The sequence below is a fragment of the Meleagris gallopavo genome, chromosome Z, assembly GCF_000146605.3.
Source record: "Meleagris gallopavo isolate NT-WF06-2002-E0010 breed Aviagen turkey brand Nicholas breeding stock chromosome Z, Turkey_5.1, whole genome shotgun sequence".
NCBI classification, from domain to species: Eukaryota; Metazoa; Chordata; class Aves; order Galliformes; family Phasianidae; genus Meleagris; species Meleagris gallopavo.
This window is the reverse complement of record NC_015041.2, coordinates 49,141,263-49,156,523: the sequence shown is the minus strand read 5'-3', so window position 1 is coordinate 49,156,523 and position 15,261 is coordinate 49,141,263. Positions and strand designations below refer to the sequence as shown.

General features: G+C 41.4%; 1 long non-coding RNA gene across 1 annotated transcript; it reads right to left on the bottom strand.

The window, feature by feature from the left end:
* Positions 1-11,035: 11,035 nt before the first annotated feature.
* Positions 11,036-13,946, bottom strand: LOC109364040. Its single transcript, XR_002110005.1, has 3 exons — positions 13,902-13,946; positions 13,513-13,614; positions 11,036-13,397 (listed from the first exon to the last, which is right to left on the bottom strand). It is a non-coding gene; the product is annotated as an uncharacterized LOC109364040 (long non-coding RNA).
* Between the last annotated feature and the right edge of the window lie 1,315 nt (positions 13,947-15,261).

The window sequence follows — 15,261 nt, the reverse complement described above, 5'->3', positions numbered from 1 at the left end:
ACTGGGAAACTGATGGGTTGGGTCGTCCTAAATTGGTCCTTGGGTTGTCTGTTTGTTGTACGTGGGTTGGCCCTGGGTGGTCCTCGGGCTATCCTTCCGTTGTCACTGAGTTGTCCTCAGGTTGGCCTTGGGTGGTCTTTCGCTTGGCCTTGGGTTGTTGTCGATGTTGTAGCTTAATTTTAGGAATGTTTTTGGCATATTTAAGAGCAGGATAGGCCCCCAAAGCAATCTTCCCTTCTCTAGCAGAGACCAAAACTGAAGGAGATTCAGTCCTGCAAGAATCTGTAATACGATCCGCGTTTGCTTTCTACTGCTCCATAAAAGCAACTGAAGTACAGCATTACTATTGTTAAATAGCTGCAAAAGAGGTGACAGAAACGCTTTTGTTCTTTCAAAGACTATGCTTTGCTCCTATTTAGCTTCTTAATCTACAGCGCACACTGACATAAATTACAGAGTATTGCACAGCAATGTAAGATCAAGCACTAAAGGTTTTAGGAGGAATGTTTATCTGCTCTTAGGAGCAGCTTTCCCCACGGAAAATCTTGTGATTTGCTATAAAGTTAACTGCTTTCGTTGTTGTTTTTCCCCTCTGTGTTGTGTTGCGTTTTCCCTGGATCCACCGCCCTCCCCTTTCAGACTGTCTCCTGTTTCCAAAGCTCTGATGGATTTCTCTCTCTCAGCATTTTGGTGCTTACAGGCTGCTGGGTTAAGTTGCTTACTGGTCATCCCTGTGCTGCACAAAGGCACAAGTAAGTAAAGGGGAAATATTTAGATTGCAATGGGAAGCAAAAGGGAAGTTGGAGCAATCATTTATCATCTTTACAGCTTTAAAGATTCTTTTCCTTCCTCCCTGCGCCCCATCACATTGCCCACACCTGTTGATGTGGATTTTCCACTCATATTTGTTACCTCACTTCAGGGATATTTAAGGGAAACGGCAAAATTGCTGTTTACTGAGTACTGAACTGTCTGGGGGCTCATTACACATACCAGTGGATCCTTTGGCTTCCTCACCTGCCTGTGAGCTGTGGGAAGCTGGAGATGAAGTACACTGAAGAAACAGTGTTGAAGACAGTTTTACAAATGCATTTTATTACTTGCACAAGAAACTCTCGACAGGGGCCGAGTGCTTTTTTCAGCAGGTTTGCCGGTGAGAACCAAGGGTAATCCACGCAAACTAAAGTCCATGATGAGAATTAAATTTTCTGAGCACTTTCTGTGCTCCCGTTCCCCTTTTTCTGGTTGTTTCTTGTCGCTCTGTAGCCCGATGTCCGCTCAGCTGCAGCCACAAAGAAAGCTGTGCTCAGGGCAGCAGTGTCTCCTCTCCTCCCCCGCCTACGGTGTCTGCATTTGTTAGCAGCACTCCTGTCCTGCTGCGTGTTAAGATAGTTTTACAATAACTTGCTACCTGGAATTGTGAGAAGACTTTCCTTTAGAAGGGTATTTTCTGCCTAGGTAGAAAGCCCATGCTTCTGCAGCTTTTCAACAAGACAAGGTCATGTCTCTCCAGCTGGGAAACTAAACTGGGGCCTGCTGTAAACTGAAGTGCCTTTAAAAATAGCGCAGGGATCCAAGTGAATTTCCTTGGAAGTGTAATTGGAGCTTTGTTTAATGGAATTTTCACTATCTGGCCCACAAAATCAAGAACTTGTCTTATATGTCAAGTTGAGACGTCCTCACAAGTCCAGTACATTGAAGACAGCAGTTAGGATTTTCAAGTGTTGTTTCTGTCTTCCTTTTTAGAATCAAAAAGCGTATCTGTAAGGAACTAGAGTTATTTCATCTCACACCAGGGAGTTTTTTGGTCGGATTTATTTTCCTCATTAGCAGGAATATCACAGAATCGTAGAATGATAGAATGGTTTGGGATGGAGGGGACTTTTCAGATCCTCTAGTTCCAACCCCCTGCTGTGGAGGTGGTCGTTATGGTCAAGTTAAGATTTCTGCCATCTAGCAGGGATTTCATGAGTAGAGTTCCAGAAAGATTTAACCAAATTGTACATGTGATGAAGAAGATGGGTATTAAAAGGATTATGGGAATTAGGGGAATTTATCGTGAGATGTTCACAGCATACACAGCGAGCATACAAAGTGAGCCAGGTGTGTAAATAATGTTTCTGTGCTTCAGGAACTGTTTTCGTATTTGGTTTTACATAGAATTTAGAGGAATATTTGCCAAGTTACTGGCTAGAAGTCTCACACGTTACTGCAGTACAAACATCAAAATGATTGTAAATGCTTTGTGTGAGCTGGAGGTAAGGTCCTAAAGCAAACTATCACTAAGAATGCAAAGTCAAAAAGAGGAGAAGTGGAAATTAGTTGTCACACCACAAGCTTCTCTCTCCAAGGTATACTGACTTCTGAGCTTCTTTGTTTTCAAGTGGATGTTCAACATATGTTAAAGAAAGTGGTGAACATTTCTGTGTGTGAGAGAAATCTGGTATTTTTCTCCTTTTAAATTCTTGCTAAATAATCAGCCTGTGTCCCACAGCCTGCACACAGGTGCTGAGAGGCTTGCACTCATGCATCCGCATGCACTTGATTGCAAGGAGAAGGGATTTCAAGCCATCTCTGGTGGTCTTGCCCAGTACTGCCTGGGGATTGTCAGCGCAGTGGTCAGCACCGTACATGTCTGAAACAGCATTCAGCTGCAGAAGTTTGGCTGTGAAAAGTGTTCTAGCAAGGCTGTGCATCTTTCTTTTATTTTTTTCGTTCCAAAATGGTACCACAGAGCATTGAGCACAATGAACAAGACGAATTCTCTGGCACCAGCAGTTCCTTACAGCTTACAGATCTATGCTGCGTCTAAACAGCCTTGCGCTGTGAACAAAAGCCTTCCTATTGGAGAAGTAGCTCCCTTCAACTTCAAGAACTGCGCTGAACTCAATAATCTCTTCCTGTTTAACAGCTGAGGAATTGAGAGATTTAATATTAAAAGGAAAACAATAAGATATCTACAGCAGGGCAATTTAGAAGCAGATAGTTCTCTGTTGACTCAAAGGTGGAACCTTCTTATCTGGGGAAGTGAGCAAGTTAAATTTTTGTTAGTGAGAGCATGATTATTGCTTTCCATCACATGCTGCTTATTTCATTTTCCCTTCAGAGCCTGTAACATGCTCTGGGCACTATGGAAATAACAATTCTTTCTGTGCAACAGAAGCACATTCCTTTCTTTACATGTAATTATCTGTTAGCAATAACTTACAGTTTTCTGCCTGGGTCTGAGTTTGGCTTTATAACCGCAGCTTATTGAAGAGATGAAGTAGCACACAGACAATAAATGCAGCTATCTAGGAGTTAGAAACATACAAGAAATCACTGGGAAATTTCTACAAGAACTTTCTACGAGAATATTTTCTTGATAATCCTTCTGATTGCCATAACAAATCACAAATGTGACATTTTAATGTGGAATTGAATAAAACTCTAAATCATATGGCTGAATCCCTTGTTCCTGGACTTCACACCAGAGCCTGCACAACAATGCAGGCTGAATCATGCAGCCCCATGCCTTCCCTTTGTTTGCCTGATTTCCATCATGGTGGTTCTGCTGTGAACTCTCTGCAGCTTCTCATATCTTACCAGAGGTTGCATTAAGTTCAGCCATTTCCAAGGGAAATAGTGGAGAGGGGAGATGGAGGGAGAATGCCCATACCTCAGACACACGCTTTGAATTTATAAGATTTATGGGCTTAACGTTCCTTCCTCCTTTTTCTATTCAGTTGACATGGGGAAGAATACATGTCGTTCCAGCTTTTACATGATCTCATCGTACAGCTCATGAATCCTAAGCACACTGCTTGGTGCAGCATGGGATAGGTGTTCTCCAGGAGGATTGCTTTATGTTTTCAAGATGGTGCCATTCAGTGAGTGTGCAGTACCTGCATTTTTCCAGACGTGATATTAACAGTAGCCAAGATACAAACCCCAGTGCAAACAGGGTCTGTGTTTGACTGCAAAACTGCACACACACTAGAGAGATGCTCTAATCATGAGTAATTGTTGGCATTCTCTACTTACTATTACTTGAGAATTTCTTTGAATTGGTCTTTAACCTGACAGGAGGAATCACAGCCAAGAGTGGAAGGAAACTTTAGAATTGTGTACTCCCCTGGGGACACCTGGGTCATTTTACAGGGTGCAATGATAAATCCTTTTTTCTGGAGGAAGAAAGAGGAGGATTTTGTGGGAGTCTTTCGCTATCAGGGAAACCTGTCTCACCCTTGCTTTTCCCATGATCACAGCTTATACTGACTTCTGGCTGTGGATATGGGTGACGCTGGTTACAAATGGTATCTGTCAGGCTGATTCACTGCTGACAAAAAGTTTTACTTCTAGTTTGTTAATATCCGTGCACACTTTGAAAGAGATGTTCTACTTTCTACCATAGTTTTACACCATTAGAGTAATTTTGAATTAAGTGATGCCCATATCTTCAATAGCAGTTACCCTTTGCATTTTATAGCTTGACAGTTTTGATCCATACACACCAGACAAATTAGGTCCTTTGGTTTGCATGTCTCTGCTCAAGTTAGGAAACATTCAACCCATTTCTGCTGCCATGCTATCAGAATAACAACAAAAAAGTTTGTTAGAAGTAAACAAAAAATCCCACCCACATGTCCTTTCATTTCTTAATTTCTTCCCATAACTTATTTGGAAGAGTTTCTTCACATTATTTTTAAATTTCCTTCATTGAGCCTATGCAAAGTGTTCATTGGCTGGAGCAAAAGGGGGCTAAGGGTTTTTATAAAGAAGAGACCCAAACTTTACGTTTTACACAGTGTTGGGTGATCAGCACTCTGTGCAAAGCTCAGCTTGTGTATGGCTTTTGTGGCAGAAAAAAAATTATGTGTTGTACATCGTAATTTATTCCTGACAGTTCCTTCAGACAGTCTTTCTGCATCTAAAATTACATGAAAATCCTGGAATCACGGGCTCGGCCTGACATGTACCCTCATGTGACGGATATGCAGTGACAAAAAATGTGATGCCAAATTTTCTGCTAATTAAAAATAGCTGTGACCTAATATTGTATAAATTTCTTTGGATAAGACTGAAACCTTCTCTGAATTTCTCTTCAGCTGGAAGGGGGATATTCTCAGACTACACTGCTATGTCTCAAAACAACCACCTTCCAACCGAGTGTTACTACTGCTTTGTGGCCTGGTTTCACAAAGGCTTGACTTTCTTTCTTCGTCAGTGCTAATAAACAGCAGGAAAGGGTAGAAAAGTAGAGGAGAAAGAACTGTATGTTAAATAGGGCACAGTTGAGAAGATCTGATAAGGAAAACATCTTGGCTGGAAGTAGACGAGCCAGGCCAGTAAGAAGAGGCTTGTTGATAAAGACCTATTGAGATAAGTTGTAGGAAAAGAGAAGGATAGAAGGCAAGAGGATTTTTCAATATAGAAAAGGACATGAAATATCAGGGAAGTTTCATTTTCATTTTAAATGTGATTGTTGCTAACAACTGTTTGACTAAAAGGAGAAGCCACCTGGCAAAAACTCTTTAAATGTTACAGAATCACAGAGCCGTAGGGGTTGGAAGGAACCTCTGGAGATCACTGAGTCCAACCCCTGCTAATGCAGGTTCCCTATAGCAGATTGCACAGGAAAGTGTCCAGGTAAGTTTTGAGTACCTCCAGAGAAGGAATTTCCACAGTATCGCTGGGCAGTCTGTTCTGTCATCCTCACCGTAAAGAAGTTCTTTCTCATGTTTGTTGATAACTTCCTGTGTTCCAGCTTGTGCCCACCGCCAAAAGGAGCCTGGCTCTGTCCACTTCACACCCACCCTTCAGATATTGATAAGTATTGATAAGATCCCCCCTCAAGCTTCTCCAGGTTGAACAGTCCCAGATCTCTCAGCCTTTCCTCATACAGGAGATGCTTTGCTGGACTCCCTCCAGTAATTCTCTTGAACTGGGGAGCCTAGAACTGGACACAGTGCTCCAGATGTGGCCTCACCAGGGCAAAGTAGAGAGGGAAGATCACCTCCCTGCACTTGCTGATGACACTAGGGCTATGCTATGGTTAGAAACAGTGTGTTAGTTGGCAGTCTCAGTGAAGACTCCAAAGACAAGACCTAGTGAAAATATACTGGCTTACATACAGGTGTAATAACCTCTACAGCAGCTTAAACAGCTGCAGGCCCAGAACAACGGCTTTTGGAACTGTTTTTGGCTTGATTTCTATTCTGGTGGCATGGTGTTTGTTCTCTACTGCGGCCAATCTTCTTGTGGTTTTATACAAGAAAATCAAATGCAAGTGAGAAAACAATTACATGAGCCTTTATTCAAAGACTAATACAAGGCATATATGAATGAAGATAGCCTTCATCCTGGCATTTCATCAGTTTTGAGTGCTCAACTTTTCCACCATCACAGTTTTCCAGTTAGGACTTGTGTGTACATATTTGTGTGATGCAGTGAGATCCTTTGCCCAGGAGATGAGGAGTTAAACCTCTCGGCCATTAAAGCATGGGATAGCCCTTCAGTGAATAAATAATTCCTGGGCATATATTCTCTCAGAGCTTGGCCAAATGGTACTTTACTTCACGCACACTGAGTGTGTCCATGTGATGGGTAGTGCCCAGTTGTAAATTTGTTTTTATCCTTACAGTGTAGGCCAGTTCTAAGTCATGTTGAGTTTGAACTGGTGTTACAATGGCCCATGGAAAAGGAGGGATGTTTTGCAGTAATTAGTCATATTAAAACATGTCCCAGCAATTCAGCAATTTGGAAAAGCAAACTTCCTGTCTGTATGTGCCAGGCTTTCATCATGCTCTTGCACTGGTGTAACCTAGCTGGAAGCATCACATGTGCCCTAGTTTATTCCATGACAGATCTCAGCTCAGAGAGAGCAAGGAATGTTAGTACAGGGATGGTGAGAAATAAAGGTTGTCTTCTTACGGGGAAGGAGTTGGGAGGAAAGGGTGAGAGCGGATGAGGTTTGAACTGATACTAACACTAAAACACATTAGTTATTCTGACAATATTTTTCTTTCATTTCAGCATGGAAGCTCATCGATAACTGCTTTTTACTATAGTTTTTCCTCGGGACAAATATGGATGAAATGCTTTAGAACCCAGTCTTATCAGAGAGAAAGAGACATAACAGTGCACTCCAACTAGATTCTCACCCTTGTATAATTTACATACTTTCATTAAAACCAGCAGATGGAGATTCATTCATTTGTTTAAAACTCATTGTGTTTGGGAGTAATTAATTAAGCTTGTGAGAATTTGAAGAGTGCAAACCTAGCTACAAAGAACTGTGAGATTTCAAGCACCCTGATGCTGCCTTGCAGCCCGTTTGTAGGTGTGCAGGATTTAGGTGCGATTTTCTTGTGGTAGAGACGTGCTTCTCACATAAGTTTTCCTGACAAAAGAGTTTGGCAGCATTTTTCCTTTAGTACTTGCATGCAGGGCCCTGGTCTAATGCAGTTCCATATAAATTGTTAGTGTTCCTGGAACTGTTCTAACTAGAATCTCTGATTAGCAGAAAGTACAGCCATCTTGACCTGTGATTACATAAAAAGCTGAAATGAAGTGTCCCCTCCTTCCCATTACCATCTGCTCTTGAACTGATGTGGGAGGAAAGATGAGGACTGATTATGTCCTATCCTTTACTGAGTACTCTCCTTTATTCTGCATTTATATAGAGCTGAAAAAAAGGCTTTCACTGTAGCCAGTCTCCACTGATATAAAATAATCACTCATCTTATACAGAGCAGTAGGGAGGAACTTGAGTCAAAGGTGAGTGACAGTGATTTGTGAAAGTGCCAGCAGTGGGGTCATTCTGTGTATTGGTTCACAGTGCCTCTCTTCTGTGCCATTATTTCGATGTAGTCTTGCATTCAGCGTCTACTTCATGGTCATACGCAGCCCTGAGTCAGTCTGTACATCTTAAAGAACTGGGAAAGGCTGGCCATCTGCCGCGTACTGCTGCTGCCAAGATTCCTTGGAATATTAACAGCGAGACAAAGCCTAGCTGCCGGCAGTCTCCATCTAGGAAGCACCAGGGAGCAAGAGTGAAAAGATGCAAATACAAAAACGGACTTTGCAAATCAATGCCAGGAACAAAAAACTGAAAGGGACGTGATTCTGAGATTCTCAGAAGAGTATGGTTCAAATAGATTTGGTTTACGTATGTGGTTCTGATAATTCACTGTACAGAAGGCAATATGCAATTAGGTGGGAGCCTATTACTGTTTATATGTAAAGGCATGAGTTAAAACTAGAGTTTAGTTTCTCTTTTTCATAACATCAGCTTTGCTTTTTCTTCGATTGTCTTCACTGCTTTTCCTCAGCAAATGGCTTAGGTGCACAGGCCCACACACTCTCAAATCTTAGACACGTGCCAGAAAAATGACTAGTAAGAATGTTCTCTAAAAGCACAGTATAAATGGGAAGGGGATATGTTAACTGTGTCTGTCCCACTTCTTTCACTTGCCAATTCCAAGGAGAAAAACTCCATGCTTGAAACATTTTTTTCTGTGTGGTAGGTAACCTATCAAACAGGAAGCGCATCTACGGACAGCGGTGAGTCATTCAAGTCTCCAAAGTCTGTTCCACTTGGTAGGGGAGCCAGTAACTCCTGCACTGCTGGGATGTTTTGACACCTGAAATGCAGAAGCTTGCACAAAGCTCTGGTAGTGGTCATCGTATGGGCATTACACTCACCCTGCCATTCCCAAGGTGGCTTATACTTAAACTGTGCAAAAGGAAAAAGCGCCTTAAAATTCCTCACCAGTGGACTTCTTCCAAGCAGCTACAGCATGATGGGATTTCCTGTGAGAGGAGGGCTCCAGCCATGCTTTATAGGGCCCAAGCCCTTCCGCAGCTCCCCTGTGGCAGAGCACTGTGGTGTGTGCAGCTGAGCACACTTGCAGTGCAGATCTGTGCAGGTAATGCTTTACAGCTGTGTGCCTTCCTTTCATGGGGAGAGCAGTGTGGAAGACGGTGGGAAGATCCCTTTGGAAGTCATTTTTTCCACCTAGGATCAATAAGAATTTAAGCTTTTCTTAACAGGATTCTGCATTAAAATGCCATGGGTTATCATCCTGGAAATTAAAGGTCTATCAGTGTATAGATATCATGTAAATCAAAATGGATTCCTGCTTCTTGCTGCCATTCATTGGTAGGTTGCACTCAGTTTGCAGAGTGCCGGTGCGTAAGAGAGATTATGTTCCAGCTGCAGCCCACAGGGACACACCTGCACTGGGGCAAGAGCAGATAAGCTGCTTAATGCAGACAGGATTCTTAATTCTCTTTAAAACTGACCCAAAGAAACCCCTGAAAGAACATTTATTTTTTTTCTTTCTGATGGAGTTTGTTCTTGTGTAGGCAGGATGAGAATGTATCCACAAATCACTGCTGTTTTTATTTGTCCATGTGTAATGAGCTTTGTGGTCAGAGAATACTGATGAAAACATTGATAATTATGCTTTGAAAACTCTGATTTATGGATGGTACAAAACTGAAACATTTGTATGTTTTATGTGTTTGTTTAAAGTCTTAGATTTTTTTTTTCCTAGTTCTTCCTAGCTTTTTTTCATTGTCTTTTAACTTTAACTGAAAAAATGGTAGCAAGAGCAAAGGAAAGAAAGAACAAAAGTAGAGCGCTTTTGTGTTTTAGTTTAGGATAAGAAAGTCTTTTTTTTATTCTGTAGACAGCAGATGTGTTTTCATTTTTACATTGATGGGCCAATTCTGGAGACATAAGAATCTGAATAACTTTCCCAGTTAGCTCTCCAACCGTTGCTCCATCCATGCAGTCTCAGATTTCCCAGTTATAACACCCTTCAGCTCGTGTTGCTACATACAATCTGCTATGCAGGAATCCATCCTGGGCACAGTATTTCTTTGTTTACGCAATGTTACTTGCATATATCTCTCTCCTCTTCCCACTGCTTATATGCCTGAACTGTAATTGCATAGAGAGGAGTTTGCATAAGCTTTCTGCCTGTAGAGGTTTATTTATCATGAATACTGAAGCACATACAAACAGACCATTAATATTTCCTTCAAACAGTAGCCTAATTATTGTGTGCAATGTTTAGAAGTAAACAAGGAGAACTGGTAAGGTGTTGTGACTCCAGAGCTGTCACTGCTGTGTCCCAGAGAAATTTCAGACACTGCTGGCAGCTTTTAAGGTAGTCATCTGTGAGGAGCTGACTCAATCATCCATTAAAAAGGACAACAAACTAGGAAAATTAAAACTGAAAGACAAACCCCAAAATTTCAAAGGTAATCTTGGAGAATTTTTGAGTGGATTCTTTAAAGTTGCTTCAGAAACTGGGACAACCACGTACCTAACTTGCAGAGTCCATGTAGCAAAACCACAAAACATGCAGATGGACTGCACCAAATCTCTGTCAGAGATAAACAGGCAAAGCCTGATCAATACAGGGTGAATCTGAAGAAGACTGAACTTCTTCTGTGGAAGGAATCTATTGACGATAAGCATTTATTGTAAACAAGATCTCACCTATTTACTAATAGGCATCCATATCCTTGGCCTTCTAAGACCAAAAAGAGGTTATGGGATAGGGAAAGGAAAAGAGCAATGATTACATATGCCTAGTTCTCAGTGAAAAATTATTTGCAGAGAAACTATAGATTTGCAGGGGAAATACTGAAGTAGTACTCAGTTAATGAATCCAGTGTGTTTACAGAGAATACAATCCCGGATGAATGGGTGAGACCTGGAGCCCCTCAGATTAATCTCTAGAAGTGGTTGCAACCAAATCTCTTACAGCATATGAACACTGACATACGTCTGCAAAGATGTATCAGCTCCTAACTCCCTATCATTATAACAACATTTAATGACTGACCTACTAGAAGCACTAATGGAAAAAAATGTTTTTACAGAAATGAGGTTGTGTATGTTTCCTATATGGTTTTTCTGATTGCAGCTTCTTAGGAGTTAGTACCATTTTGGACTCCTGCTCTGCAAGAACTTGGTAAGGTGATATTTCATGTATTTTAATAATAATTAAAAAAAAAAAAAAACTACCAACACTTCAAATGCTCGTTGATCTCCTGGTAAACTGTGAGAGGGCTTTAAATGATAGCATATGTGTTAAATTTGTCTTACAGCTACTTGTATCCTCTTCTTCCTTTAGTATGCCATATGCACCAGCCTTCTATTTTTTCATATAGCTCTTTGGCAACTAATATATTTGGGTGGATCAACCAAAATTGACCTGTTTAGGAATCATTTGCACAGCAGATTTCTTTTTGGTAGGCTACAGTGATTCTTTATCCCACACATGAACAAAGACCAGTCCTGGAAATCTCAGTCAAAACGTTTGTCCCTGGTCATAACTTCCTTCAGAAAGATACGAAAGTCAGCACTGATGAGCAGCTTAGGGAAGAAGCCTGGGCAAAGACTGTAGGATACAGAATTTGTTGAAAGACTCTTTCTTGCATGCCAAAGAAGAAAGAGAACAAGCTTTTACAAATACTGAGAAAAATGACATAAAGAGATATCATATTGCTCCATAATTTTGATGGGACTGATGCTGAAGACATGGCCTTTCTGAAGGATAAGGTTCTGTGGGAGGTTCTGAGGCTTTAGAACAGAGGAGACTGTTAGCAGGAAAAGGCGGAAGCTCAAGAATTGTTTGTTTTTATGGAAAGTCTCCCTAACGTGAGACTAACGTAAGGAGCCAAATGAGCGAGTATGTAGAGAGTCAAAGACAGAGAGAAACAAGGGTTATCTTTTTCTCCTCCAAAAGCAGAGTGGGCTCAAAATGTTGCATTATTTTTGTTACAGGGGCAGATGGAAATGTGCTGAAGGGGAAGCATCGGGTGAAAGGAGATTCTCTGAGTTGAAAGGAAAGAGAGAGAACCTCTCCAGAAGGAAAGGAAGGATCTGGGATACCCAAGTCAGAATTTTAATACTGGACAGTAAACAGCATTTCACACTCGGGCACACCAACTATCTGGGATGATAAGAAAGATGTGGATCATATTCTGGAGCCTTTCTGGAAATGTACCATAGATGTTCCTCCAGCAACCTCCAGGAAGGTTGCTGATATCCTGACCAGCAATTGCACAGTTGCTTGTAAAAATATGCAAAGCAAGTTAGAAACAGCACTTGCAGCAATAGAACTAGTCCTACAGCTACCCACTCAGTAACAGAGAGGGGTGCACAAGACAAGCTTAAGCTCAACTATCCCCTCTTGCTACAGATACTATTGAGAGAATTAAGAGGCAAGGGGAGTTAAATACATTTTATTCAGATTCAGACCAAATAAGCAGGAACTGACTCTTCTCAGAGCCAAGAAGACCGTGTCTGCAACACATGTTGGCTACACCCTAGATCCGGCCCCGGATGCCTGCAAGTAGCCAGGGAATGCAGAGGTCAAGCCTGCTGCCTTGATAAAAGAGCTCAGAATATTCAGAAAGCGAGGCTACTTCAAAAGGGCAAAATATAACTGTCAGAACTTAAAAGTGACCCTGTTTTTTTTAACGTGGAAGCACAGTGCAGAGTGCTCAGCCCACGCTGAGCAAACATAACCTAGTGAGAGGAAAACAAGTTAGGCTGTACAAAGCAGACTGCAGTGTCTGTCAGCAAGCGTGGAAGTCAGCTGGAAATTCTGAGGAGCTCTGGAAAGATACAGGTTTGAATAGAGATCCTTCATTTTCCAATGTGATTTCAGCTTGATGTCCAGGGAAGTGCCTGAACTGAAAAGACACCTTTTAAGGCTCAGTTGCAGGAGGTGATTCTTCAGATGGATGAACAGAAGTAACAGGTAGCTTCCAACTTGTCTCTGATAACAGTTGCCCCTGGAAAAGGAGGGGTAGGAGAGGTGTTTCTTGTCTCCTGGAAAGCAAGAGCCATGTGGGACGGCATGGATGCTCAAAAGCTTGGTAAAACTGAGTGCTTATGGGCTCACTAAAGGCAGAGGTGTAAAAAGAGGAGGACAAGTATGACAAGAAGTGTGACTTCTTTGAGGTGCTGAATTTCATATCAAGCAAGAATTCTGTATCTTCCCTTCTCACAGACATGGAGACACTGTTAGGAGAAGAAATAAAGCACTTTTTCAGCTCCGCACTGCAGGTTTGATGGGAACAGAGCAAGCTGGAGGAGGCTGTCGTGAGCCTAAAAGCACAACTCTTCTTGGGTGGAAGCCAAGGGGCTTGCTAGCCTATATATTGCAGTGCAGCAAAGTAAAAACCTTTCAGGGCCTGAGGATGGCCTGTTCTGTGTATAAGTCCTTTAAAAGGATCAGAACTAAGGTACAGCCTGCCTTCCTCCATGGCCTCTTGTTGCTGAAGCAGGCAGAACGGGTATGGGGCAGTCCCTCCTCCCTTTCCTTCTGGTTCACAAGCTGGGTTTGAACACTTGACAGTGCCCTTCCTTCCCTTCTTGAGTTTGTTATCTAGTGAAGGAAAAACATCACTTCCTGAGACTAAACCCCCCCACAACGAGGACTTGCACTAAGTGCTGTAGTTTGCAGCTCCAGATCATAGGAAATTTGGTAATCAGGGACTAACCTGTCTCCACTTACAGCTTAAAGGGAGCACCAGTGGTTTCTGCCATCAGATTCCCAAATGCACATCTCTGCTGGCTTATGGAGCTGCCCTAATACATCCTCCCTACATAAAAGGTAAAGTCAGTTATAGCTCCAGTTCAGGAGTCCTTATTCAGGCAAACAGTTCACTGAGCTTCTTGAGCAGTGATTTAAATAAAGACTTTTGATCATTTAATTCTTTATTTCTCTAAAATAATTGTTTAAGAAAACAAGTATACAATCAACGAATATACCAATGCTATGGTATAGCAGTGTACAATTAACAAATATACAGATGTTAAGGTATAACAGAGAGCTTGGCTATGATGTCATTACACCAAAGCAGGAAACAGAAGTGATAGATACACTCACCCATAACCTGGACTCACTACAAGACTCCAGAGGAGCAGATCTCCAGAAGAGATCCTTCCCCTCTGGCAGTCAGCTCTTAAATGGGTCTAGGAGAGGTGGAGCCAGGCTCCACCCCTTCCTGCAGCACAGGTGAATTGCCTTCACCTGTGCTCTCGTGACTGACTCATCGCTCACCTCAGGTGATTAATCAGAGGTTCAGGCTGTGATTCAGCAGTCCCCCGTACAATGAACAACTACTGCTGAAATGAAATGGCATTTGGCTGGCCACAAGGAAACATCTGAATGTTACCACTTTAACTTATATTTCAAGGGCTAAGTTGCTGAAGTTTAAATGCAGTTCAGTTGATTTTACATAAGTTAAGATTTGTCCATTAATTTTGAAGCCATATTACATTTTTTATTCAGCTTTCTTTGCATTTGACTTGGTCCTGTGTCTGCTAGACTTCACTTCTGTTTTGTGATGAAGCTTTGCTTCTTTGTTCTATCCACTGAGGATGTTACTAGAATGAGCGTTTTTCACTGGGGTTGAAGCACAGAAATTTTCAAGCATGGGCTTTGTTCACATTGCATTTTTACGCTCTCCATAACTAACCGTTCAAAGACATTAATTACACACAAACACTAGCTTGTACAGGCCAGATTGTCCCTATGAAAGTTATATGGCAATGTACATGTAAGGCCCACTGAAGCATTTTTATGAAGGAATCCTATTTGTTTGAAATGTGGACAGTTGCACAAAGAATACTGAAATGTTAACACAAAAACATATACATGCTGCTTGCCATTATAAGATGTACCTCTGGGGAATATGAGAAAGGAATAAACTTAGCGTAAAATTAGAATTGCTATGTTAGGTATATTTTAGTTGGCAACTCTACATATTTTCTTTTCTCTTCAAACTATAGGTTAGATGTGTGATTTGGGAAAATCAGCTTGTTTTTGGCAAACTGAAAGATTTTTACCACTAAGTATTTGGCCGCATGTATATTTTACATCCAAAATGTAGTAATTTTGTTGAGTAAACCTCATGCCTCTTTACTGTATATATAGATAACTGTAGATGTAATTTTGCACGTGTTTGTATTTAATGCTAAGCACTTGTGAGAAATGACAAGGCTGTGGGAATGGGACCTCTTCTTAAAATAACAGCAGTAATTTGGCAACTAACCTTCACTAGAGACAGTTTTTAAATCACCCTTCTTCAAGACAAGATATGTTGCATTAAGAAATGTTATTCATACTACTTCAGCTGTGACTGGAATTTGTCTGAGCTTCAATATATTTATGTTGTACTAAAAAGATTTAGAAATATCTTATTAATTTCTGAAAGCAGATTGAAACATACATTTGTACAGAAGGA